At 48.1% G+C, this 26,605-nt stretch overlaps 1 protein-coding gene across 12 annotated transcripts in view; it reads left to right on the forward strand.

The window, feature by feature from the left end:
* SLC39A11 (solute carrier family 39 member 11) overlaps window positions 1-26,605 on the forward strand; it is a 431,349-nt gene that overhangs the window by 30,971 nt on the left and 373,773 nt on the right. The gene's annotated exons all lie outside the window — the stretch shown is intronic.

Raw genomic sequence — 26,605 nt, forward strand, 5'->3', positions numbered from 1 at the left:
TTTTGTGGGCTGAGCTGGCTCTGACTGTGCTATTATCTGATTTGCAATTCACCAGTGAAAGTTACAGTCCAGAGGCTGGTTAGCAGGTACGGTGAGCCCTAGAGATGGGTGAGTGACCTGGGAAGTTGGAACCACCAGGTAAGGTAGCAATCAACTGCTAGTTTTTATCTGGGCAAGTCTGTGTCTTGGGGTACCCACTGCGAGGGTGGAAATCAAGGGTTATCATTGGATGTGTCTCTTTCTGAGATGTCAGTCCTAATGGGGCTTGAATCGTTATCCGGGTAGCTCAACAGAATAGGGGTGCCCCTGCTCACCACCAGCTGGAAGAAGGAGGGGTGGTCATAGTACCAGGAGACAGAGTGGAATTGAGCTCAAGAGAACCCTGCATGCTTGGGGTGGGGGGGGTCGGGGGGTACAGAGCTGCTGCAGTAGTACCTGTTGCAACTTCTAGTTTAAAACCAATGACCCAGGGCTTCCCTGGTGGCACAGTGGTTAAGAATCCGCCTGCCAATGCAGGGGACACGGGTTTGAGCCCTTGTCTGGGAAGATCCCACATGCCGCGGAGCAACTAAGCCTGTGCGCCACAACTGCTGAGCCTGCGCTCTAGAGCCTGCGAGCCACAACTACTGAGCCCACGTGCCACAACTACTGAGCCTGTGCGCCACAACTACTGAAGCCTGTGGGCCTAGAACCCGTGCTCCGCAACAAGAGAAGCCACCACAATGAGAAGCCCGCGCACTGCAACGAAGGGTATCCCCCGCTCGCCGCAACTAGAGAAAGCCCACGCGCAGCAACGAAGACCTAACGCAGCCAAAAATAAATAAACAAAAAATAAATACATTTTTAAAAAAATTTAAAAAAACAAAAACAAAAACGAATGACCCAACTGGTTTCCAGGAAAAGAGGAAGAAAAGGAAGATCCAGGAAATGCCTATTCCGGTCTCAAATTCCTTTCCTGGGAACCATGTTATCTTTTCAAAGATCTTGAGCTGTTGGTGCCAAACTCCTGTGTTGTTTTTTTGAAAAAGAATCGGTTTTCTAACCTATACAATAAATGAACCAGGGGCTCTCAATGTCCCTCTTCCCGTCCCCTCCCAACCCTCAGGGTAACCCTGACGGAACAATGCTTCTGTTTTAGTTTTATATAAATACTACCAGCAAAAGCAGACTGCCCCAGATGGATCGGCGGAATAACCATCTCCCTTCAAGGCAGCTAGCTGGGGCGGTTAGTGGTCATCTTGGTTGCAACCTCAGGGGTTTCCCAGGTGAAATTCAAAACTGCCTCCCCTGGACACGGAGGGCAAGAAGAGACGGAAGAAAGGTAGCCACTGAAGATTGGTGGGTGGCAGTTTTAAGAAGCAAGAAAGTCACACATGAGGCTTATCTTGGGTGCTGCAAAATGCATAGATCTCTGCGCCCGCCCTCCAGAATCTTAGGCATTTATATAAAGGCCTTAAGGGGGTTCAGTCATGTATTCGGTCCGGATGGCCTCGACAACACATTGCTCTGAAGGCTTTGAGATGGTTCCTAGCAAGGGAATGTACATTCCAAGGACAGGGGAGGGGGCACCGAGCCTCAGATTGCCCTGGTCCGGCTCTCAGGTCAACCGGCTGTCATGTCTTCTCCAAGACCTCCTCCAACAATGCTCTTTATCTCAGATGATCTGATCCAGTGAAATCCCCCTTCGCTGTCCTTTCCTGGTGAAGCTTCCTCTCCCCCGCCTCCCCATAAGGCAGGTGGGGTGAGTCCAGCCTGGAAAAAGTACTGGCCTGATCCATCCACCTCAGGCACGCCTGTCTCCTCTCCACCGCAGGGCTGGGTGAGTGGGGTCTGAACAATCTTGACCTTGACAGCAGAAACTGTGTAATCTAGAACAATTGTTGATTTTGTCCGGACAAGGGAGGCTTCCTTCTCCCGGCTTTGAATGACTTGAGAGAGCTGTTCGATTTTGCTGCCACCTGCACTTGGCAGCTACACTCAGGGTTCCGGTCCCTCTTTGAGTCCTGATGGCTATTCTTCCGACTTCCCCTCCATCTGCCAAATGAAGTCTGCACTGTCACCGGTGGGGCTGCCTCCCCTTCCTCTGCAGTTTGCTGAGTAACTAAGTAACCAGACCTTGAGCCAGAAAAATAGAAGGGTTGGAGAGGAGATAACCTCCATCCTCGCTTGTTTGATATCTTTGAAGCAATTAAATAGTACCTTTCCCTCGTTCAGCACTTAGCAGAAAGACAATAGACAGCAGGAAATTAAGAACAGGGTCAGGACCAAGGACAGGGCCAGTGCTCTGCCTGTAACGTGGGGAGATGCCGCCGAGTTCAACCTTCTGTGAGAAGTTCACAGCCCAGGGGCTCTGATGTGAATACAGAAGTCCCAAGTAGGTCATTGTGTCTCTTAGCGGTGTAATAAATTAAATGGGCGAGGAATCGTGACCCTGCAATCAGTTTAGTGGAAGGAAGTCTTGCAGTTAAGCCTAGAGGAAAGCCGGAGAGCCCTGGGAGGAGGCTTGGACCCGGCTGGGAGAGGTGGATGCCCATCCAAACATCCAGGGTGGTTTTTACTGTCTCCATGGAAATGCCAAGGTGGAGGCTCGTCACGTCTATAGATGTGGGAAGGGCAGCGCTCCTGGGGTGGAGAACATACAGATGTACAGAGGAAGGGACGGTCCCCTGCGTGTTGCTCATGTCACATGGACTTCCTGGGATACTCCTGTTTTCAGCTGTTCTGTCCCTTGTCACCCACAAACCATGTGCCTCTTACCAAAATTGAGATGTCAGCTTCCACATTCCGTCTCCGAGGCTGCATCTTTTAACCAGTGGCACGAAAAACCCTTTCTGACATCATGGGTCCTGATGGTTAGTTTGGAAAATATGACATATGGTCACCAGAACTCTTCTAAAACTCTGACCTTTTGGCATGGTGGGTTGAACAGTCTCTTTAGATACAGAAGGGGTTAACGTGGGCCCTTTCATCCCCTCTCAATTCCCCAGCCCTTGACAGGTAGGAGTTTGGCTAGACACTCAACCATTTTTCTCTATGAGATTCCTCAATCCATAGGGAATGCAGTGGCTGAGTGAGTGAGCAGATGTCAGAACCTCTCTGAAAACCAACCCTAATAAGTCTAGAATCAGGGATCATGCTTAGAATACAGTATGGTTTAGATAGTGTTCCTTTTTCTCTGCCCTCCCCCACTGGGGCAGAACTGCACATCAACATAGAATCCTGGATCGAGAAGGGACCTTAGATTAGAAGTGCTCAAGTGTATAGCCCATGTTCCATCATTATACAGGTAAATAGATACCAGGCTCAGAGAGGCCCGGTGACTTGCCCAAGGTCACCCAGCTAGAGAGTGGCAAAGTCATGCCGAATCAGCTCTTCTGGATCCCAGGCGCCTGCCCCTCCCGTGGGGACACGACCCTGCACGATGAGTATGGGAAAGCTGGAGGAGGGGGTTCCCAGCTCTCCCCACCCTCCAGCCCAGCACTTTCTTCCATCCATATCCTTTTCCTGATAACCAAATCCCTGTAGTTCTCACCCTGGCCTAGATCCTTTCTTTCAGCCCCTTGGCGACATAGTTGGAAAACACGAGGCCATCCCCCTCTGGGTTTTTTCCCAGCACCTGCTTCCTATTGCACAGTTTCTGCCAGATGCTCTGTAGGAAAAGAGCAGGAGTCTGGGAAGCGCTGCATGTCCGCTTCTCTTAAAGATCCCTCCTCCCCGCCCCCGTGCTTATTAATAACACTCACGGGTAATGTTTATTAAGTACCCATTATGTGCGTGGTGGGGACTGAGCATTCCACACCATCATTTCATTTAATCTTCTCAACCTTTGAGGTCCATACCATTATTATTATTAATATTGTTATTCTGAGAAATCTTTTCATGAAGAAACCTATTTATCTTCAGCCCAGTGTTCTCCCAGTTCATTTCGCCATGGGGAATCTTCCCTGTGAATAATTTTGAACACTTGTTGAGTGTTTACTGTGTGCCAGGCACTGTAGTGGACACTTTATGTTAACTCATGTAATCTTGCTGAAACCCTAGGAAGCCTGTCACCATTATGACTCTCCCCATTTGTGAATGAAGCAACCAAGGCACAGAGAGGTTAAGTACTCGGCTCAAGGCCACACAGCGACCAGTGCCTGAAGCAGGATTATGCAGAGCAGCTTGGTGGAGAAGGGGGTCCTTCCTTCCTCCAGTCACACCCGGAGGCTGATTGAGGTGGAGGAGGAACTATGAATACCTTAATTGTTTTAAATTCTTCTCCCTTCCATTTATCCCCTAATCTCAGGGTGTTTGTTGATGAGTTTTGGATTGTTTCCAAGTTCTCCGAGGCCCAGACAACCATCCAGTCTTTTCTAGGACCCTTTTTCCTCCCCCTTCCAGGTCGAGCCAGGTAACGTGTGTCTGGTGCTCTCCTGCTGTGTGACCTGTCCCCTCTCCTGCTGTGTGACCTGTCCCCTCCCACCTCCATGCTGAATTGCCTAATTAGCTTGCTCTCTGGGCAGGCCTTTTCCTGGGAAAGAAAGAGCTGCCTTTAGGGTCAGATTTATAGATTCAGGGAAGCCAGATGGCCCTCGGAGAGCAGCTAGTACAGGGCTTCACGACCAGGTGGCACAGCAGAATCACCTGGGGAGTTTTAAAAACTAAACATGCCCTAGATCCATCCTTAGCGATCCTGATATAATGGACCTGGGACGGAGACCAGATCATTTGTTTTAAAGTTCCCCAGATGACTTTAATGTCAACTAGAGCAGAGAACCTTCGCTAGTTAAACCTTCTCATTTTAAACTTTTTTTTTTTCTGTAAATGTATTTATTTTTGGTTGTGTTGGGTCTTCATTGTTGTGTACGGGCTGTCTCTAGTTGCGGCGAGCGGGGCCTACTCTTCGTTGTGGTGTGCGGGCTTCTCATTGCAGTGGCTTCTCGTTGCGGAGCACGGGCTCTAGGCGTGCAGGCTTCAGTAGTTGTGGCCCGTTGGCTCTAGAGTGCAGGCTCAGTAGTTGTGGCTCACGGGCTTAGTTGCTCCGCAGCATGTGGGAATCTTCCCGGACCAGGGCTTGAACCCGTGTCCCCTGCATTAGCAGGCGGATTCTTAACCACTGCGCCACCAGGGAAGTCCAACCTTCTCATTTTAGCGGTGCAGGAACTTTGGATCAGGGAGGGGAAAAGTCTGTCCTGGGTCAGACAGCAAGCAGCTCATCTCTTTACCGGGGCCGCTGTGGACTCACAATGCAGTCCACAATTCCAGGAATCCTGTGTCACTGGTAGAGGGGGTGCTGGGCAGGATTGGTGCAGGCGTGGGGCCTGGGAGCATCTGCTTTACAGGCAGATGGAACCAGAGTTTTTCCCTCATAAGGAAAAGTGCCACTGAGTAATGAACACCCTCGTTTCGTCGAGGGGTACCCGGGTGACATGGGGGCGGTGGCACCTTGGTGCCCTTTGGCAGGTACTCATTACTGATGCTCTGTCTCTTGTAGGCATGGGTATTTCACAGCTTCTGAGAGGTGGGCCATGATCCCCCAAATGGGCTAGAACCAGTAAATGGGTCTCAGTGGTTTTGTTTGTGTTTAGGTCGAGGAAGATCAGAGCCAGATTTCATCCTGGCCAAGTTAGAGAATCACTGAGCTGGGTCAGCCTCCTGTTTCTGGCATGTTTGCTCCTGGCGTCTGTGCTCCCCTGTCACCAGCAGCCAGGGACCTGTGTGAGGAATCCCACTGTGTCCTTTTCCCACAGCTAACTCCTTATGACTGTGACATCCCCCTTGTCCTTTTTTTCCTGTGTTAGTTAGCTCACCCTTCATAGGACATAGAATATTTACATTTTAAAGGGCTTTGAGGGAGGCACAAGCCCACAGGAGAGGATCTCCAAGTGGAGATGCCGGCCTGATGTTGGCAGAGGGGTCTTCATTACGAGAGGAGAGGCATCTGTCTCTGATGGCAGAGCACATACGTATCTGGCTGTCTTAGGATCAGGAATTTCAGGTGCCCGAGGGCCTCCATCCCCCACGAAGCAAAAGCCGGGAGTTAATTCAGTAACTGCAGTTGCTAGATTTAAATGCTCTTTCCAAAGAGGCTGCAGTTCCTCTGCTGGCCCCAGGGTGGCGTGAGCACACAGAACTCACCGTCCCAGCAGGCCTCTGCCAGCTTGGGCCCCAGGGCTGGCAGGATGGGGGCCCCAGCCCCATCCCTTGGCTGTTCTTTTCTCTCTTTCCTCCCCTCCCCACCTTCCTGCCAGTCGGGTTTGGGCTGCAGCCCTGGTAGAATGAAAACAAGATTACAGTGTCTGGAACCCAGATTTGCTGCAGATCCTGAAATCCTCCGGATAAGCAGCCCCTCCCGGCTCCCCTGCCTGTGGTAGCTCCATCTCCTCTGGCATCACTGGCAAGGATCTCCCTTTGCCCTGGTCCCTGTACTGCTGGGCGGCCTTGCTGCGAGTGAGGCAGCTGCAGCTTTCGGTAGCCTTGTCTGGGGTGAGATGTGGAGGCACTGAGGGCGGATGCACATCAGCCAGGGGAGGTTTTACGGCCGGATGGGGTTGGCGAAGGGTTTGGAAGAGCTCTCTTGGGAGCCTAGTACCTGCCCTCGGGCAGCGCGCTGGAGCCTCAAGAGGGGCTGTCGCCAAGAGGGGCTGTCGCTGGGTGGTGCAAAAGTTTCCTCGAGACAAAGAGGCTAAATTGTCCCTCCTTTCTGTGGGAGGATGCTCCGTGAAGACCTGTGGGCATTGACACTGTGGTTTTTGTTTTTTTTTTTTTCAATAGAAGTATAGTTGATTTATTGATACAATGTTGTGTTAATTTATACAGTAGAGCAAAGTGATGCAGTGATACATATAGATACATTCTTTTTCACATTCTTTTCCGTTCTGGTTTATCCCAGGATATTGAATATAGTTCCCTGTTCTATACAGTAGGACCATGTTGTTTATCCATCGTATATGTAATAGTTTGCATCTGCCAATCGCAAACTGCCGCTCCGTCCCTCCCCTGCCCCCCCCGCCCCCCCCCCCCCCCCGCCCTCTTGGCAACCACAAGTCTGTTCTCTATGTCTGCGAGTCTGTTTCTGTTCCGTAGATAAGTTCATTTGTGACACCGGTTTTAACTGCAGCGCCAGGAGGGGCTACGTTGAGCTGGGTGAGGCTCCAGGGATGGGGCCTGGCCACTTCCCAAAAGTGAGAGACAAATGGCGCTTCTCCTTGTTCCTTGTGGGGAAGCCGGCCTGTTGGCTTTGTTTGCTGGTCTCAAGCTTCACAGTGCCTGCCCAGTGCCTGAGGCCCCAGAGCAGATGGCTGGACTGGGGAGGGAGCCCTGAGGGTTCCATCCCCCGCAAGTCATTTGTGTGTCCGCCCCCCTCCCCCCACCTTCTGCAGCCAAATCTCTTCTCTGACAGATTGTCCCGTGGCTGCTACCAAACATTAATTTCTCTGTGCCACTTCAGACACTCCATCTTTCTCCCTGGCAAGACCCTTTTATTTGGGATTGTGAAGTGTGACAGTTTCTGGGTTTTGTTTCTAGCCTGCTGGCACGTGGAATCCTTTTGAATAATCAGCTTCACGGCGCAGAAGGTGTTTTTGCTCCTGGTAGAGGTAGGCGGGCGCACTGCGGAGCCCTAACCCCACCAGACAGAGCAGGTGTTGGGGGAGCTAGGGCTTGGCCTCGCCGTGGGACTCTGCAGTGGGACTCACTTTAGGGATCTTTCAATAATAAGTTCATTTAAACAGAGCTTATCTCACATACAACTATTCTAAGTATACACGGCGTATATAAATTTGAAACTACTTAGCGGATTACGACTAGTTCCAGAAACCAGCCCCGGCCCTAAGACATGATTTGTCACCGGTGGGTCTATTCTAAACATTGTGCTTTGGGCTCCAAAGTGAATTTTCAAAGAGGAGATCCAAAAATGATTTGGCAACAGCGATGTTGCCTGCATATTTAGTTTTCCAATATGAGCACTTTTGTTAGACTATTTAGAAATGGCCAACACTTCCTTTTTTTTTTTTAAGTTATTTATTTATTTTTGGCTGCATTGGGTCTTCGTTGCTGCACGTGGGCTTTCTCTAGTTGAGGAGAGCGGGGGCTACTCTTCGATGCGGTGCACGGGCTTCTCATTGCGGTGGCTTCTCTTGTTGCGGAGCACGGGCTCCAGGCGCGCGGACTTCAGTAGTTGCGGAGCGTGGGCTCAGTAGTTGTGGCTCGCGGGCTCTAGAGCGCAGGCTCAGTAGTTGTGGTGCAGGGGCTTAGCTGCTCTGCAGCATGTGGGATCTTCCCCGATCAGGGCTCGAACCTGTGTCCCCTGCATTGGCAGGTGGATTCTTAACCACTGTGCCACCAGGGAGGTCCCTAGAAGTAGCCCATACTCCCTTTGATGTACAGTTCTGATGTGATTGGCACAAAGAAGCAAACCCAAAATGTAGAATGGGCATTGGCAACGTGGACATGCTTCTGAAGATTATATCTGAACGTTATCCTCCTACAAAGGTACAGACCTTCACTCATTCGCTCATCCATCTGTCCATTTATCCAGTAAACAAACAGCCGTATCAGAGAAAAATGGAGAAAAATTCTTTTCTAAGTTCTGTGATCAAACTTTGGAGTGTGCTTTCTCAGGGTGAGAGAACTCAGAAGCCCCTACCTCGCACCCTAATCCTTAGCAAGTGCTCAGAAAGCCTGCAGGGTAATAACTGCATTTGATGTACCTCTGGGTCTTTCCGAAATTAAATGTTTTTTCATGGTTTCTTGTAACCCACACGGCAGAGAGGCTAAAAAGGGCCGTCATCTAAGACTGTCTTTGTCCCTGTTTCTGGTATCTTGCCACAAAGCGGGCAGTTGGTCAGAAAGCAATGAGCGGTGCTTGACTTAATGAGCACTGATGCATTTTTTCAGTGGGGTAGGAGGGCATCAGTGGAGCCCTGTGGAGCCCGAGGCTGCCTGGTGGGCTCGAATTACTCATCCTGGTTAATATCTTCTAAAATGATATCATTCTCCACAATTTGAGGTCCAGATAGTAAAATGTAGGCTGATAATATATGCTGATCTTCAGTACAAGCCGGTAGAAGGAATTGCTTGGCCAGTAAAATCTTTTTATTTTTAATCTCGTTTAATTTTTATCAAGTAATGTATGTACATGGTACGAAAGTCAGTGGTAGGATTAAGCTTTTAATGAAAAACAGCATATTCCTGCTCCCTCCTTCTCCATTTCTGACAGTACCTAAGGGCAAATGCTTTCAATTCTTTTTGCTCTTTCTTCTACTTATTTACCTCCTTGTTTCTAAATAGCACACTTGCATTTCCATTTCTTGATTTCTGTTTTAGATTATTTGGATTATTTATTCCTGCCATAAAAAATCCCCAACTCTTTACTCATACAATGAATTTCCCTACCCCCGTCCCTCTCATCATAGTTACCATCCTTTCTGTCAAATCACTGGTCAGTGTTTGCATTATTATAACTATGTAAATATTACCAAAAGCTGAGCCAGGCACTATTCTCTGCTGGCCTCCTCTTTCTTTCTTTCTTTCTTTTTTTTTTGTACCCATGTGACCCAAAGCAACAAGAACATTTTCAGGGAGTGATTTGGAGAGTAGATTTTTCTGCCTTCATTCAGAATGTTTTCTGGCTCCTAATTTACTGGCTGCTCTTTTCATATACAAATCCTTATCTACTCTTTCTGGTCCAACTCAAATGTCATACTTTTTTTTTTTTAATTTTATTTATTTATTTTTGGCTGTGTTGGGTCTTCGCTGCTGTGCGCGGGCTTTCTCTAGTTGCGGCGAGTGGGGGCTAGTCTTTGTTGCAGTGCGCGGGCTTCTCATCGCGGTGGCTTCTCATTGCGGAGCACGGGCTCTAGGCGTGCGGGCTTCAGTAATTGTGGCACGTGGGCTCAGTAGTTGTGGCTCATGGGCTCTAGAGCGCAGGCTCAGTAGTTGTGGCACACGGGCTTAGTTGCTCCACGGCATGTGGGATCTTCCCAGACCAGGGGTCGAACCCGTGTCCCCTGCAGCCTTTTGTTTTCCATGGAGTTAATGATTACCTCTTTCAAAAACAAAACAACTTGCTTACTTGTCTATGTAACTATCCACAGTTCGTCTCCTAATTCTGATAGAGTTGAAAATCTTCTCTATGAATTTATTCAACATATTGGTTCCATTTTGGGGTGAGGGCTTGGAGGCATCCTTCCTGGATCCCTTCGTCCTTAGGCTCAATCCGGACCAATTGCCCTGTGAGTCTTCTGTATAACTCTTCTCTCAGGACTTCTCTTCACCGTCATCCTGAGGATTTTCTTTCTTGCTTTCAACATTAGTTTTCCATTTCCTCTCTCTCGCTCTGTGTCTGGCTTACTTTTTTGTCTTAGTGGAGCATCTCCTCCAGGAACTTCTTGAGAAGGATATGTGGTAGCCAGTCTCAAAGACAACCCTCAATAAACCCCATCTCCTGGTGTCCTCCCACATCGTACCAGGATTGGTCTGTGTGACCAGTGGAACTCAACCAAAGTGATGGTACATCACTTCAGGGATTAAGGGATAAAAGACACTGTGGCTTCTGACTCTCCAGCTTGCTCTCTCTCCTCTCCCCTTCGTCCTCCTGGTTCCCTTCCTTCTCCTCCCCGCCACCCACCCCATCTACCATGAGATCATCCCTTCTGAGGAAAGCCAGTTGCCGTGTTGTGAGCAGTCCTACAATGGTGAGCAACTGGGACCTCCAGCCAACAACCACGTGAATGAGCTTGGCAATGGGTCCTCCAGCCCCAGCCTCAGAGGACTGCAGGTTTGGCTGACACTGTAATGTCTCCCTCATGAGAAGCCCCCAACCAGCGCCACCCAGCTAAACACTCTCAAATTCCTGACATACAGAACATGGGAGATAATAAGTGTCCATTGTTTTAAGCCACCAAAAGTTGGGTGATTGGTTATGTGGCAATAGATATGACCATGGTAAATTTTTTGACACTGGGCTTATCTGAAAATGTCTTTCTTATACCTTTACATTCAGCTGATGATTTGACTGTGTGTGGAAACCTCCTCCCTCTGAACTTTGAAGGCATTCGTCCATCGTATCCTGGCTTCCAGTGTGGACGTTGATGTGTCCAATGCCTTTCCTTTCCCTGTAATCTGTTTGAATCCTCTCTTCATTGCAGGTGTTATGACATTTCACAAGGTTATGCCTTGGTGTGAACCACTCTTTTCTTTTATCATTGGTTGTGTTTGGCATTCAGTGGGCTTAATCTATAATCTGGAAACTTGTGTCCCCTATATTTGAAAGATACTGTTAATGTTAGTTTTTTGAAGACTTTTCCACTTCTGTTGTCACTGGTCCCTCTTTCTGTCATATTATTCAGAGAGACCATTTCTCCAATTCCCTTGACTTTTCTTTTTTATTTTCTATCTCTTTGTTGTTTTTGTTTTGTTTTCTGAGTGATCTTTTATCTTCTAACGCTTCTATTGACTTTTTATTTCAACGGTTGTATTTTCAATTCCTAAAAGCTTGTTCTAGTCTATATACACTCTCTTTATAGCTTTCTACTGTTGTTTCATGGATGTAATATTTTGGTCGCAAATTTCTAAGGATTTTACTAATTTTAGTTTCCTTCTACTTCTTGCTTACCTGTTTCTTTCAGATTCCTTTATCTATTTTTATCTTTCTGCAGATGTCCTTGGCGATCCTTGATTGATTGTATTTGAGAGTGAAGTACTATAACGTGTATTGGAGGGTCTTTGCACACAGGTGTGGCTGTTGGCTGGTGGGCTCACTGTAGGATTATCAGGTGAGGGTCGGGTCACTTGCTTGGGGAACCTCCCTAATCTGTAGGTTGTTTTCATCGGGCTGGTTAGATTCCCGGGAATCCCCAAAGCTTGGATCTTGGGGCTTTATAAGCCTGGCTAACAGTGCTATTAGAGCAAAGTAGGAGAAGATGGTTTAGGGTTTCACTGTTCAGTATGTAGATGTTCGTCTAGTTTCCCTGTTCGTAGTATTGTAGCATAACCCCACCTTCCAGTGGACCTGGTGTCCCCAAGTCCAGAGACTGGCTGTTTCAACCACTTCACAGAGTAAACTTTATTTATTTAATTAAACTGGGGTTAAGGGAGTGTGCAGAATGGATCTAAGGATCTAACTACTTCTTTTTTAAAAAATTAAAATGAAGATTAAGAGAAGTATTGATTCATTTTTCAAATCGAGGTAAAATTGGTATATAACATTGTATAAGTTTCAGGTGTATGCCATTATAATTCAACATCCATGTACATTGCAAAGTGACCACCACGGAAAGTGCAATTTCCATCCATTACCATATAATTGATCCCCTTTACCCATTTCGCCCACCCCCGCACTCTACACTTCTTATAAAGTCATTTAACCATCCTCTTTCCAACCCTACCTGGAGCCTCTAAGTCCTGGATCTTTCTGGAGTTCTGCCATGGGAATTGGCTTCCTTTCTGGTTGGCTTTACCCATTCGGAGTCATATCTCACCTTCTCAGTTCTGCAAAGTCAGTTATCTCCCTGTCTGTTTTCCAGCTTCCAAATTTTTATTGGCATTTTCTTGTTTGTTGTCATTTCTTCTGTCATTCTCTTTCTCCTTAAACAGTTTTGCTTTTTGAAATTTCCTTACTGTCATTTTAGAGGAATTTGGAAGGGACGAGAGAAAACTACATGTGTTCCATTTGCCATATTTAACCAGATGTCCTTACAGGTGGTCTGCACTCAAGTTTTTATTCATTTGTTTGCTTCTGTTTTGCATGCTTATCTATGTGAGTGTTTTCAGTTTCTGTTTGTTTTTAACCAGCTAAGTATTAGTGATTTGGTTAGCTTTGGACTTGGCTATTGACTTGGTTAGCTAAGTGTTACTGAGCGTGGATCAGCTCACTGCTTGGTCCCAACCCCCAGGATGACTTGCTGCCCACTCTGTAGCTCACACTCTATAATCTGGTCATGGTGGGGATGGTGGCCACTGAAGGGCCCAGCTGGGAGTGGAGCTGGAATGGTGCCTGTCTTTTCGCTCTGGACTTAGGCTTCTGATGACTAGAATCCTTTGCTGGGAATTGGACTCTGACTAGCAAAGTGGAGTGGCTCCCTCAGATATGTGGAAACGTAACTTCTTTCTAATTAGGGTGTCTACACATGGCAGATGGTTGTCAGTTGGCCTCAGGGCCAAATGATGTAATTGACCACCTCCTTCTTCTTGAAACTGTCTCTTCCATGAACCTGCCTTCCCACTTGCTACCTTATCCTGTTTTCTTTCCCCTGCCTCTCTGACCCTTCATCTGTCCATCTATTCACTCAACGAAATCGCTTGAGCACCAGCTATGTGCTAGGTCCTGTCTGAATAAGGTACAAACATGTCCATCATGGTGTAGACACAGAGGCTATCTTGGGTGTACAAGGAAGGGCCTTAAACCCAATTTTGAGCTGGAGGTAGAGGGTTTAGGGAAGGATGTCCAGAGCAGGGTCACTGGCTGGGACTTGGAGGATGAATAGGAGATTTTAGAGTAGAGAAGGAACTTAAAGATGCTCCAGGTAAAGGGAACAGTGTATGCAAAAGCCCAGAGGCAAAGAAGAGCCTGGTGACAGGCAAAGAGTCTTTATGATTGGTCCATAGGGTAAAGGGGGGGATGGATGGCAGGAGCTGAGACTGAAGAGACGGTGCCCATGCTACATACGTCTTGCTGGATTTTATGCTGAAGGAAATGAGGGGATGTTGGGGGTTGTTATTAGGAGGGTGATGCAATCGAGTTCTCCTTTCATGGAGACAACCGGTCCAGACGTGGAAGAGTGGATCAAAAGTGATGACTTTTGGTTGGGGGAGGGAAGGGACCAGTTAAAGTCTGTTGGGGTGATTCAGGAGAGAGCTGTTGAGAACCTGAGCTGCAGCAAAGGGTGTGAAACAGGGACACAAATCTGAGAGCTTTTAGAGGGAAGACTCAGGAGTGCTCATGGCCTATTGGATCTAGGGGATGAGGGAGTGGGGGTGTGGTGGGAAGACGAGGACCCCAGATTTGTGGCTTCAGTAACTCGATAGATGGGTGCACCATTTACCTTAAGAGGAACAGAGGAGAGGAGCACACTGTGGGCAGAAGGGAGTGAGTTCTGTTTTGCTTGAACTGAGTTTGAAATGCCTGTGGGATGCTGGAGGGAGTGCCTAGTAAACAGTTTGATCTGTGAGTCTGGATACCTCGGGGGAAGGAAACTGAGCTAGACATTTAAATTTGGGAGTTATTATCTAAGGGTGATAGTTGGAAGTAAGGGAGAAAATGTGGTCATCCAGAGAGAATATAAGGATGAGAAAAGAAGAGAATGGGGAATGCCAACGTTTAAGAGATGGGTCCTTTTAGAGACAGAGATAGAGAGAGAAGTGGTGTGGGGGAGAAATGGGGAAAAAATATATAGAGAGAGATGGAGACGCACACACACACAGGCAGAGAGAGAAAAGCAGGAAGGGAGCCTGGTTGTGTCTTGAATGGCAGGGGCAGAGAGAGTCTCCCAGGGAGGGAGGGTGGAGGAAGTAGGTGATGGAAGAGGAGAACTGGAAGGTGAACGTTGGATTTGACATCCAGGAAGTCACTGGAGCCTCGGGAGGCGGTGTGGGCAGAAGGCAGATGGCAGCATGTTGAGGAGGTGGAGGTGTGGAGGGAGAGGTGGTTGAGACACGAGTGTAGTCAGTTCGCAGCAGCCTAGTTGAGGAGAGGAAGGAGACAGCGATGGGTAGAGGAAAGCATATGGCTGGGAAGAGTTTTTTTAAAGGTGGTAAATGTCACGTATCTGTAACAGGACAGAGAGAGGGAGGGAGAGGGAGATTGAAGACATGGGAGGAAAGATAGACTTGGATAGCAAGTGGGGCTTCTCCTGCGTTGTGTTTGCAGAAGCTCACCCAGCCGGGAAGCTCCTGCGGGCGTTACAGGGGGGTGTGGGTGTGGCATACAGAAGAAGCAGGGAAAATTTGAGCACATTTGGTCCATGAATCTTCCATATAGCAAACACGTTTTGACCATTTACTCAATATAGTTCCAGACGTTGTAGTTCTCGCTGGGACAGGGAAATGAAAAACACACCCCAGCCTTCAGGGAGCTCGCTGTCTAGAGGGGCAGACAGACAAGTGGGTAAAATGTCAGGGGAATCCTGCCTGTGCCTGGAGAGGGGGGTGGGGGGTGTTGGGAAGCCTTCATCAGGTGGACTCTGGTGCCCACCCTGAAGTGAGGTCTGAAAGGAGGAGAAAGGGTTTTCAGGGTGAAGCATGTGCTTGGCTGTGCAGTTATTAAGCACCCGTGTGTATCAGGCACGATGCTCGCACGCCGGGTGTAAAGGCAGAGGCGCCTGGCGTTGGGCTCGCTCCCACCGAGCGGTATCAGCATCCGGGGGCGGAGGCTACAGATGGTCTCAGTGTCATGTGCTTAGAATTCTGACAGTAGAATGGAGGTCCTTTTGGGGAAACAGAATGTAGTTTGGTGTGAAAGGAAAAGAGAATACGGGAGAGGGAAAGGCAGGCAGGGCCAGGGTCAAGGTTTTAAAGGTCTTAGGTGCTTAGGTATAATGGGTTGGCTTCCTGGACTGGCTACAGGCTATAGGTCAGAGATCTGTTTTTTTTTTTTTTTTTTTTGCGGTACGCGGGCCTCTCACTGTTGTGGCCTCTCCCGTTGCGGAGCACAGGCTCCGGACGCGCAGGCTCAGCGGCCATGGCTCACGGGCCCAGCCGCTCCGTGGCATGTGGGATCCTCCCGGACCGGGGCACGAACCGGCGTCCCCTGCGTCGGCAGGCGGACTCTCAACCACTGCGCCACCAGGGAAGCCCAGAGATGTTTTTATACACGGTCTGGCCGTTGCCTGTTTGCATATCAGTCTCTCACAAGTTACGAGGAGGTCATTAAGGTAGGTCCTAATCCAGTATGACTGGCGTGCTTATAAGAAGAGACACAGAGATACAGACACACAGGGAGAAAGCGGTGTGACAACGGAGGTGGAGATTGGAGGGAGGTGGAGATTGGAGGGATGCAGCCACAAGCCAATGATTGCCGGCAGCACCAGAAGCTGGACGAGGCCAGGAAGGATTGTTCCCTAGAGATTCCGAGGGAGTATGTTCCTGCCAAGACTTTGATTTCAGACTTCCAGCTTTCCGAGCCATGAGAGAATACATTTCTTTGGCTTTAAGCCGTCAGTTTGGGACTTTGTTATGGCAGCCCTAGGAAACTCATGGATAATCTATTGGTAACTGGGGGAGGGGCAGAGTTTCCTGTGCATGTGGTCTGTGGGCCACCGGCTTTAGACTTACCAGGGGGCTTCCTAAGATTGTTGAATCTGGGCCCCTTGCACATACCTATGGAATCTCCAGAGAAGGAGCTGGAGAATGTGGATTGTAGCAAGATTCCTTGGTGACTTTTACACTCACTAAAATTCCAGAACTGCTTGTGTTCAAGGGCAGTCAGGCAAGGGTTTGGGGGAAGGGAGTAAAGCAGTCAGACTATGTCTAAAAAAGATGATTCTATGGAGAGAACCATCCGTTTCTTCAACAAATATTCTGCAAGGAATCTAAACACAAGATGGAGGGGAAATCTGTAGATTACAAATGCCTGAAAAGACACATCAACCCACTCAGTGGTTCGAAGGTGACAGGGCCAGGTCTGTCTGTCCCTGCAGCCTAGGAGCACTGCACCCACTCCAGTTCTCAGAGGAGCCTTCCTGACCCTCCCCCACCCCACAACTGAAGCACACCCCCTCTTTTGTATGGGGAGCAAGCTATTGGCCATTTCTTGTGACTTTTGTCTCTCCACTGGCCCTCAAACTTTAGTGTGTACAAGAACGGCCTAAGACACTGGCCCAAACCCCAGACTTCCTAATTTAGTGGATGGGGAAGGGCCCAGGAATCTGCATTTAAACCATCGCGCCAGGAGATTTCTCTGAGGTCAGCCAGTTCCTGGTGTGCCGTCGACACTGGTGCACGAACAGATGAGTCATGATCACGTCACTTCCCATCCGTAGGTGGGATCCAAGTCTTCATCCCACCCTAGTCCTTTCTTCCGTATTCTTGCCACTTGTCTTAGTCTATTTGGGCTGCCATAAGAAGATCTCACAGGCCAGGGGAGCTTAAACAACAAACATTTATTTTCTCACGGTTCCAGAGGCTGGAAGTCCAAGATCAAGGTGCCAGCAGATTCAGTGTCTGGTGAGGACTCTGTTCCTGGCTTGCAGATGGCCACCTTCTTGCTGTGTCCTCACATGGTGGAGAGAGAGAGAGATCATCTTTCTTGTGTCTTTTCTTATAAGGGCACTAATCCCATTCATGAAGGTTCTACCTTCACGACCTAAGCTACCTCCCAAAGACCCCACCTCCAAACAGTCCTCCCCCTGGGGATTAGGGCTTCCACATGGATTTGGGGGTGGGGAGACAAAAACATTGAGTCCATAGCACCACCGCAGGAGGGGATTGAGGCTTCGGGCCTTTTTGGGGGCAGGATAGAGGTGGGGGAGGAACCAGCCCCGTGTTTTGCCCCCATGTACATTTTCAAAAGAGATCTTGCTTGTCCTTTTCCTTCGCAGCCCCCACTCCTGCCCATATCCATTTTCCTGGTGATCATGATCATAGCATGAAAGAATTTGTGCTCAGTGAAGAGAACTTGGAAAACACAGAGGAGCACAGAGTAAAAAACACAAACAAAAAAGCTGGGTTAGGACTTCCCTGGTGGTCCAGTGGTTAAGACTCTGCGCTTCCAGTGCAGGGGGCACGGGTTTGATCCCTGGTCGGGGAACTAAGATCCCACGTGCTGCACGGCATGGCCAAAAAAATTAATTAATTAACAAAGAAAAAAAAAAAGTCTGGGTGATCTTTTTAGCCATACCAGCCTCTGTAAAAATGCTATGGACAGCCTTCCGGTGTTTTCCATGCATGATGTGGCTCCATATAAACATATCCTCTTCCTCCAGGCACATCCAGCAGCTTGGTTTCCTCAGCCTCCCCACTCTCCTTAGTGCCCAGCATGCTTCCAGGTATCACAGACCCACCTGTGCCGTCCGCCAGCTGCCGGGTCCCTCCCTCGCTCACCCCTCCCACAGGAATCACTGTCTTTGGGGGCAAGTGCTTTACTGACAGCACGTAATACCCCATCTCCCCTTCTCCTGTCTTTCTCCCTGCCCAAGGGCTGGGGGCTGGGGGCAGGTGACATCCTCTGTATTAACATTGTAAAATGTTGGACAGCCAGTGAAAAAAACCAAAGACCTAGATTCCCTCTGCTAATTGAAAGTTAAACAGCTCTGCAGGGGCTATTTCCCTGTGTCCCTCTCTTCCCTTAGCAGAGATGTCCTCTTGAAATCTATAGACAGGCTCGGCTTTGTCCAATCTCTCGTTAAAAACTCGGAGGCTGGGGCTTCCCTGGTGGCGCAGTGGTGGAGAGTCCGCCTGCCGATGCAGGGGACACGGGTTCGTGCCCCGGTCCGGGAAGATCCCACATGCCGCGGAGCAGCTGGGCCCGTGAGCCATGGCCGCTGAGCCTGCGCGTCCGGAGCCTGTGCTCTGCAGCGGGAGAGGCCACAACGGTGAGAGGCCCGCGTACCACACACACACAAAAAAGAACAGGAGACAGGAAGCCTGGCAGGGTGGTTTGGATACTGTCAGTGTGAGGCAGAATAACAGCCGTCCTGCTTCCTCAGCATTGTCAATGCCATATTTTCACATCGTATTTAAAATCCTACGTTGAATAGTCCTACCAGAGCTGGCAGAATGAGTGCTTCACAGATGAGCGGCTCTGAAGTACACAGAGAACGGGTGAAGGACGAGGGGGTACAGATATCTGCCGTGTGCTCTCTGCGCCTCCCAGGGATGTCGCTTTAGGTGCCACATCCCATCCGATCCTTAGAACAGCACAAGGATTTATCTTCCTGGGAGAAAGGAACTTCCCACCTTCATTCCAGAGAGATCAAGGGCTTCCTTTAGTTCTTGAAGCCAGTTAATGCAGAATCGGAGCTGCTTTGACTCCCAGACCCTTGTTTTGTTCCCCCATGCCCTTACTCACTTTCCCGGATCACTGAAGGAGCCCAAGGGGAAAGTGTCAAGGTTATCCCACAAGTTCAAAGAGAATATTATCATCTAATGGAATATAAGCTAATGGAAGGGCCCCAGCACTACTTGGAAACAGAACTGAGTTTCCAGGAAGCAGAGTTGGAAAGGATAAGGCCCCGCGGGGCCTCCAAGGGTCCACAGAGGTGCTTCTGGAGGAGGGCGGTGCTTTGGGGGAATGGCAGCAAACAGATGGTCCAGGCGCCATTTCAACTTCATCTTCGTGACCAGCTGTCACTAGGGAAACGTGCTCTAGGCTGGAAAGGAGCCAAAGGAAGGAGGGGAGAAAAATGCAGACATCCAGAACGGGTTTATTATTCTATCTTCTCCCACCGCCCCAGTGCCAGACGGTGGTGGTCTTTAGGGGAGTGTAGACAGCCAGTAAGAACCTTCCAGGTCAACCATGGGAACGTGGGTTTGCTGGCTCTGGGGTTTGCATCTCCTGGAGGGGATCTGTCTGCCCCACCCCATCTGCACCTGCTGTCGGGTCATCCCCTATGGTCCATCTGTGCCGGGCCGCTGTTTGCATATGCTGGTGCCGGGCCGGTACCTGGCCAGCAGGAGACTGCAGGACCCAAAGGGGCAGCCTGTGTGGCAGCAGCATTGCTGGGCAACACATGAATTTCCCACAGGTCTGACTTCAGCGGTGGAACTCCTGGCAAAGCGCACACACAGTGGGGGCATTTCCCGAGCAGGTGGGAATGGAACTTGTCTCCTGAAACTCATGACAGGAGATATGGTCCAAAGCACGCTGGCTGAGAGGACAATTATTTTCTCCAAGCACTGTGTGTGTGTGTGTGTGTGTGTGTGTGTGTATGTGTGTGGTGCACGCTTGAGTTGATAATTTTGGTGGACCATGGGGCAATTTCATAATATCTTATCAACTTTTTCAGAAAGGATTTTTGAGTTTTCTTTTTATGATTTCCTCCCTATTTAAAAATCTCTGATTAAAAACAATGTTTTTAAAACAATGACAGTTATTCTTATTTTTTTATTGGCTGCACCACACGGCATGTGGGATCCTAGTTCCCCGACCAGGGATCGAACCCACGCCCCCTGCGTTGGAAGCTGAGAGTCTTTTTTTTTTTTTTTTTGAGGTACGCGGCGTCTCACTGTTGTGACCTGTCCCGTTGCGGAGCACAGGCTCTGGACGCGCAGGCTCAGCGGCCATGGCTCACGGGCCCAGCCGCTCCGCGGCATGTGGGATCCTCCCAGACCGGGGCGCGAACCCGTGTCCCCCGCATCGGCAGGCGGACTCTCAACCACTGCGCCACCAGGGAAGCCCGAAGTTCAGAGTTTTAATCACTGGACCACCAGGGAAGTCCCTAAAAAAAAAAATTTTTTTTTAAGCAAATAATTCCTGTTCTGTGCTGATGGTAATTGTTACATTTGGAGACCACCTTGGTATCCAGTAATAGAGGCTTGATGAAACGTGCTGTTTTCCTAAGAATGACTAGATCCGTGCGTGGTCGAGGATCTGAAATACAGCCAGTGTTTCAGAAGTTCACTTTGCACCAGGTGTCTGCTCACAGCTTGGCAGACCTTATTTCTTTGAAGCCATACAACTACCCTATAAAAGAAGGGGCATTAACATCCTTTTTTTTTATATAAAAGAGAAAATGGAGCGTGGAGAGATCAAGGAATTTGCCCAAGGTCGTGGGGTCTTAGCCCTGGCAGTTTAAACGCAGAGCCTGTGCTCCAAGCCACTGACCTCAAGCTAATAGTACTTGTCATTGAGCAGTCAGACTGTGGGCATTTTTTTAAAAAATTTATTTATTTATTTATTTATTTTATTTTTGGCTGTGTTGGGTCTTCGTTGCTGCACGTGGGCTTTCTCTAGTTGCAGCATGTGGTGGCTTCTCTTGTTGCAGAGCACGGGCTCTAGGCGCGCGGGCTTCAGTAGTTGTGGCATGCGGGGTCAGTAGTTGTGGCTCACAGGCTCTAGAGCACGGGCTCAGTAGTTGTGGCTCGCGGGCTCTAGAGTGCAGGCTCAGTAGTTGGCGCAGCGGCTTAGCTGCTCTGTGGCGTGTGGGATCTTCCTGGACCAGGGCTCGAACCCATGTCCCCTGCATTGGCAGGCAGATTCTTAACCACTGCACCACCTGGGAAGCCCATGTGGGCATTTTTATATTTGTCTTTTCTGTATATTCTTACTTTTAACATGTACACATTCCTTTTGAAACGGGGGGAACTCCCAAACTATGTAAAAGTAGAGAGGAAATAAACAATAAAAGAAAAAGTCTGAATGTTTTGGAATGGGGAGAGTTAAAAGATATTTCAGTCCACTTTCGTGCACTTATTCCTGCTTTGCTGTTTTGGCAATGCTTGTCAGTTTTTTAATTTGCAAAGTCGCTGCAATAACCAAGTATCTATTTATATCTTATGTTGGTATACAGATTGCTTTGTAATCTCCCCTAATTCGTTTGAATGAATTGGTGGATGTTAAGGCTGTTTCTGACTTTTCGCTGTTCTGTATACACGGGGCTCAAAGTAAATTAGAAGTAAAAACCACAAGGCAGAAAAAAAATTGAATTGCAGAAAAAATAAAGTGTTATAAAACCACTTCAGGGTGTTCCAGAATGATTGATACTTGGGGAAAACATGAGGACAGTAGTTGGGTCAGACTGTCATCCTGATAAAATTACATTCAACCAAATTTTTTTATTTTTTAATTTTTAAAAAGTTTCTATTGGAGTATAGTTGCTTTACAATATTGTGTTAGTTTCTACTGTACAGCAAAGTGAATCAGCTATACATATACATATATCCCCTCTTTTTTGGATTTCCTTCCCATTTAGGTCTCCACAGAGCATTGAGTAGAGCCCCCTGTGCGGTAGGGTAGGTTCTCATTAGTTATCTGCTTTATACATAGTATCAATAGTGTATATATGTCAATCCCAATCTCCCAATTCATCCCACCCTCTCCCTTTCCCCCTTGGTATCCATACGTTTGTTCTCTATGTTTGTGTCTCTATTTCTGCTTTGTAAATAAGATCGTCTATACCGATTTTTTCAGATTTCACATATATGCGCTAATGTATGATATTTGTTTTTCCCTTTCTGGATTACTTTATTCTACATTCAACCAAATTGCATTGTGATGGATTCTCGTCTTCGTGGTTGTCCCTCTGTCCCCCTTCTGAGACAGAGCTCACCTCTGGAATAACCAGATATGACATTTCCTAGCCTCCATTGCAACAGGGGCATGGGTGCCATGAGCTGGGAAATCCTGGTCATAGGTACCTGCACATGGTTCTGAATGAGAAGCTGGTGACAGAAAGAAGAAGGGACCATGCTGAATCATTCATTCTTGTGAAGGTGGTGGCAACAGCAGTGATCATGTCCAGGTTCGAGACTGCAGCATCCACGCCCTGAGAGGGGCCGTGTTGCAGGACCACTGGCCTCACTGGGTTAGTTCTGTGGTGTAATTATAGGATTGCACCTGGCTCTCTACCTCTCTTTCTCCTGAGGATTCTGCGAGCAACTCAATAACCATTTAATACATTTTATTTCTGTTTAAATAAATCAGAGTTAGTTTCTATTTCATGCAACTGAAAACTCTGATGGATATTCACACATTACCATTTATTTCTATATATTTACCATGTATACCTTTAATTCAATAGTTTCTTTATGCAATAAAATGATCGTAGCGCCAGGAAATGCATTAAGGATCAAGAGAGTTTTTTCAGAATTTGGGAGCTTTAAAAATGAATACCAGATATTTGCATGATTTATAGTTTATGAGTGATTTAAGCTTAAAATTTTATGGAAGCCACTGGAAAGAATTCTAGAGGGATTCTTGTTTCTTTTAGCTAATAAATTGGGTCCTATATCTAAAGTTTCAAAGGGCCATGAAGGTTGGGATGAAAACATTACTTATAATGAATCTCATCCTTAGTCATTTTCCCGAGTGGTGGTACATTTACATAATAGTAGGAGTTCTGTGATGAAGTCTTGACTTTTCATGTTACTGCAATTCTAGCTCATTTAATCCAATATGGTATTATTAATAACTCATCTTTATACACCATGGAAATCTCAGTGTCTGGGGGATATCCAAGAAAAAGAGGATATTCTTTTTCCAGCCATCCTCCCCTTCTCTCCAGAAGTGTAAAACTACATATCGATGTTCCTAGGTCAAGGATTCTGTGAGTTTTTTAACCATGTATTTTATTGCGGCTAGTGAGGGAAGGAAATTCATGGGCTAGAGTCTAGAGTGCAGGGAGTTGGTCAAACATATAGCAAGCATCCTTCCAACAAACTCTCCGAGTCCTTCTCAAGTGCCTCAGCACCTGCCTGCTCTAGGTGCTGAGGCCATTCATCACTTACGATTAAGTTCAACTCCAAGTTTAGAGAACCCAAAAGAACCATGGCTTAAATTAGGTAGAAAAAGTCTACAAGGGTCCAGGGCTGATTCTGTGTCCCACAGTGTGAGTGACCCAGTCTCCTCCAGTCTTGTTGCTCTGCTGGGGCTTGCTCTCATCCCCAGGTCCTTTGTGGGGATGTGATATGACATTTCCTAGCCTCCATTGCAACAGGGGCATGGGTGCCGTGAGCTGGGAAATCCTAGTCATAGGTATCTGCACATGGTTCTGAATGAGAAGCTGGTGACAGAAAGAAGAAGGGACCTAACGCTCTTTATCCAGGGTGGCCATGTGCCCAGCTAAGAGCTGGGGTTTCTTTAACTGGGGACAAAGAGGAGAATGGATTCCTGAAGACAACTGGCTGTGTTTACCCCAAGAAGTTATGAAGAACAGGGTGAGATTATTTTCTAAGAGAGGAAATCAACACGTCCACTTATTAACTACCATCCAGTGTATTAAACGTGTTAACAGTGATGTATTTGAAGGGCATGGGAGGGTAAGAAGGGAGAGGCCGCGTAGTATAGTGTAGAGACCCATCGAATCTGGTCTAGAGTTTGGCTACCTGGGCGTGAATGTGTTTTTGACATCTCCTAGCTCTGGGACCTTAGGCTAGTTCTTCCCCCACCCCCTGCTTCCTAGGGCTGCTACATAAAATACAGGATGCCCAGGGTCCTAATATTCGAGACATGCTTAAACTAAAAAAATTGTTATTTATTTGAAACTTAAATTTAACTGATTGTCTTGTATTTTTTTTTTTTTTTTGCTGTACGCGGCCTCTCTCTGTTGTGGCCTCTCCCGTTGTGGAGCACAGGCTCTGGACGCGCAGGCTCAGTGGCCATGGCTCATGGGCCCAGCCACTCCGCGGCATGTGGGATCCTCCCGGACTGGGGCACAAACCCATGTCCCCTGCATTGGCGGGCGGACTCTCAACCACTGCACCACCAGGGAAGCCCTTGTCTTGTATTTTTATTTGCTAAATCTAGCCACCCTATTACCCCTTCCCCATCTGTAAAGTAGGAATTATTCAACTTAATAAACAAATAGTTAGCCAATGAATATACAAATGTATATTCTCTGAGAGCTTACTGTATGCTGGATACTGTTCTAGAAATGGGGATAAACTTACACTATGGGATTATTTGAAGATTAGACAAGAAAATTCATGGAAAGGGCTGGGCCTGGCCCAGGATCAGAGCCTGTTGACTAGTTATGTTGCTGCTACCCTTGCTCTTTGGCCTGGGGAAGCTCTGATGGAGAAGAGGCTGAGGGGTCCCAGCAGAACAACTTCTGATGAGTGATGCTTGGGAACCCATGACAGGGTAGACAGACGCTGACCATCTGGAATGGCCACGGGGCATGTCCTGCCCATCCCGACGTCCAGTCCATGGTCTCATCTCTCTAGAAACCCTTCTGGAGTGCCTCTGGGGAAGATGGTCTTTTGGCCATTAAGGAAAAAAATGTCCTTACGTCTTTCATCCCATAAGACATGAGGTTCCGTAGTTGGCAGTTTCTCGTTGACTGCACTGGCACAGCTCTCTTCTCTCTCCCTCTCTCTCTCTCAGTTATTTGATGTTCTGTGGTCTCCCTCGCTTGTTTGCAAGCTTCCTGAGTTCCAAGGCCATGGCCTACAGTCCGCAGAAAACATTCCTTCCAGGTTTAGTAGCTTCAAGGTGCCTCTGCATTTCCCGAGAGGCAGGCCCCACCAGTCTTTCAGGTCTTTGGCTGGAGAGTAAGTTTCAACCCCGCCTTGCTCTCCCTGGGCATCTGCTGGGGGAGCCTGTGGAGTCTTCTCCTGGTCTGGCCGTCGGCCACAAAGCTGTCATCTCTGAGTTTGCCTTTGCCTTCCCACCTTGCCGTCAGCAGGGTGGTGGAGGGGTGCTCTGGGAGTGTGGGTGCATCTCCACGTCAGCCTAAATCACGCATCATTAGGAGGATAAAGCTGCTGGGTGAAGTAGAAGGAGATGGACGGCTTCTGTTTGCATCTAAACTCAGTTATAAATGCCTTTGCGTTATCCACGGCTTGGATTTCCCGTGCCATCATGTGCACGGTTGGGAGTTGGCTGAACAGCAGAGGAAACAAAAGAGAGCAGAAAACTTGTTGGCTCTGGAATAAGGAGTGAAACGTCTGCCCTCCCCTGCAGTAGGACACTGGGTTCTTTCACTACAGGAGAGGCTCGCAAACTTCTGGAAAGGACCAGAGAGCAAATGTTCCGCTTTGAGGGCCATGTGGTCTCCGTTGCAACCACTCAACTCTCACCTTATAGTAAAAATGGCCCTAGACAACCCATACATGAGTGACCATGGCTGAGTTCCAGTAAAACTTTATTTGTAAAAACAGACGGTGAACAGATTTGGTCCCAGAGCTGTAGTTTTCCCACCCTTGAGCCACAAAATTCACGAGGACCCAGTTCACCCCTGCGTCCTCCCTCCCTTTGAAAGTTTCCAACAGGGCAGGTTAGCGGGCCCCCCTGGTTCCCGCTCAGTCCCTCCTGGGTCCCATTGCCTTCTGGGAGAAACCCACTTTGATTTGTCAATGGATCTTGACATTTTCTGGGCCGTGTTTTGTGTAGCCTAGTTCTTGGCATAGAGAGCTTTAGCCAGCTTTTCTTGTTAATGACTCTTGTTTCATAAGCCTGTTTGGATGGTACCCCTGCCACTCCATCCAGCTATGTAACGCTTTTCCAATCTGTGCTGATGGGTTCCTGGACACCAGAGATGAAGCCCAGGACTCATCAAGGGTGTTGCTGTCCAAAGCCTCACCCACCAGGGTGGTCCCACTCCAAGCCAGGCAGCAAGGGTCTCACGGGTGCAACCGCCCTCTCCACAGGCCCATTTATGAAAAAAAAATTAAAAATGGATAAGTATACATTTATCTGTATGTGTGTCTACAGCTTTTAAAAACTGTGGTAAACACAATTTACCATCTGTGAAATGATAGAAAATATATATACTTTGCTCTCTGCCCCTGGTTCTTGGCACAGAGGTCCTGAAATTCTTGTAATTTCCTAAGGAATCAGAGCGCTAGGAACATCTCGTTTTAATCTTTGGTTTATGATCCCATCCCTGGCACAGGAAATCCTTGTGAATTCCTAAGTGATAAAAGTACTAGGGCTTGGGATTAGCAGATGTAAACTAGTATAAACAATATAAACAATAAGGTCCTACTGTATAGGACAGGGAACTATATTTGATATCCTGGGATAAAC

The sequence above is a fragment of the Phocoena sinus genome, chromosome 20 (genome assembly GCF_008692025.1).
Source record: "Phocoena sinus isolate mPhoSin1 chromosome 20, mPhoSin1.pri, whole genome shotgun sequence".
NCBI classification, from domain to species: Eukaryota; Metazoa; Chordata; class Mammalia; order Artiodactyla; family Phocoenidae; genus Phocoena; species Phocoena sinus.